Raw genomic sequence first — 1770 nt, 5'->3', positions numbered from 1 at the left:
AACGCGAGCACCTCTGCGGCGAGAATAAATAGGAGGGGAGCCAACGGGCAACATTGACGAATACCCGAGATCACTTCTTGTGGGTCTGAAAGCTCGCCATTGACGAGGAATCTCGCCGTTGTTCCGTTGTGCAATTTCTTCAGCATTTGCACAAACTCCGGCGAAAATCCAAACCGAGTCAGGACAAGAAATAGAAATTCCCTTGCTACGGTGTCGTAGGCTTTCTTGAAATCCAACAGTAGAATTACTCTACTAAGAGCTGCTACTAGCTCAGGTTCAGCGTTTGCCGTTGCGAGAATCGCTAGCATCATCATTACAGTTTTCATCATTTGACGCCCGTGCACGAACCCTTGCTGTGAAGACCCAATGGGTTTGCCTAGGACGCGTTGTGCCCGGGTTGCCATAACCTTGGTGACTATTTTGTACCCTGTCTGAAGTAACGAAATCGGCCTGAAATCCATTGCATCGTCGGAATCACCCTTTTTCTTGAGAGGGATGATTAATGCCTCGAGGAATGAGGGGGGCGGTTCACCGCCTTTGAGTAACTCGTTGCTGATTGCTGTGAGAACGGGCACGAAGTTGGTTTGTGTGTCCTTGAAGAAGTCATTGTTAAGCCCATCCGGACCGGCTGCTTTGTGTCGGTTGAGGGCAGCTATTGCGGCTGTTACCTCTTGCTCAGCTACTGGTTCCATGAGAAAGTTGCTATGATAGCTTCCGATCATCCGGTATTTGTACGAATTTGTCAAATTCGCGCTCGAGGTCAGCTTTCGGGACTGTACTGTGAATTTTGCCCAGGATTGGAGTCCATTCACTAGAAAATTTGGTCGCCATATTCATCTCACGATCAAAACCCGCTCCATGAAGATGTCGGATTCTAGCTATCGTTTGGTCTCGTTCCCAATTAGACACTCTCTTAAAGTCCCATCTCAACCGGTCTGCCGTCCTTTCAAGTCTTTGGCCAAGACGTATAAGATGTTCCTCTCTTCTCTCCTCCATTGTGACTTCTAGCAGCGCTTTTCGCGTTAGCAGGTGGACACGACTTTGGGCGTTCAGTTTGTGTTTGAACGCTGAACGCCTCTTCTTTTCTTGCTTGGCAAGGCGGCTGATGCAGATTCCATACTTCTGGACAGTGCTATCCCATGTTTGTGACGTTTCCTGATATCCGACTCCTTCGTCTACTAATGCGTCTAGCAGCGCCTCTTGCACTCTAGTTGGTTGCGATGTTCGAATGGAATATCCGAGTCCTCGTTTCTTCGATCGGGTCACCTCTTGCGACTGTGCCCCTGCTAGATGTAAAAGCACCTGCTGATGATCGGATGGAGTGGTGGGTTCAAGCGCTGACAGCCACTGCACCTTGGCCGTCCACGAGGCGTGTACATAAAATCTGTCGATTCGACTCGCCGCTTCCGGCCCACAATACGTGAAGTACTCCGTGTTTTCGAGTTTGTCCGCTCCATCGTCCGTTTGTCCTGCCAGTATGCAGGTGTCTTCCAACTGGAGCTGTCGCAGTAGGTCTGGTAGGGCTGCGCTTTCCGGACGACCTGTACGGTGGCCTCCAAGTCGGTCGATGACCGGACTAAGAACACAGTTAAAATCTCCGGCTACAATTGTTTCACAAGCTTCCCATGGCCATGCTTGGAGTCTGCCGAAGAATTGCTCTCGCTCTTCGTGGCTGTTGGGAGCGTATACGTTGACTAATGTACGCTCTCGCATCTTGATTGCTATGACTCGTCGCGTCCAACGCTCCTGGAGCCATGGGGAGACTTGATC

The sequence above is a fragment of the Phytophthora parasitica genome (assembly GCF_000247585.1).
Source record: "Phytophthora parasitica INRA-310 unplaced genomic scaffold supercont2.21, whole genome shotgun sequence".
Classification (NCBI taxonomy): domain Eukaryota; phylum Oomycota; class Peronosporomycetes; order Peronosporales; family Peronosporaceae; genus Phytophthora; species Phytophthora nicotianae.
Note: the sequence above shows the minus strand (reverse complement) of the source record.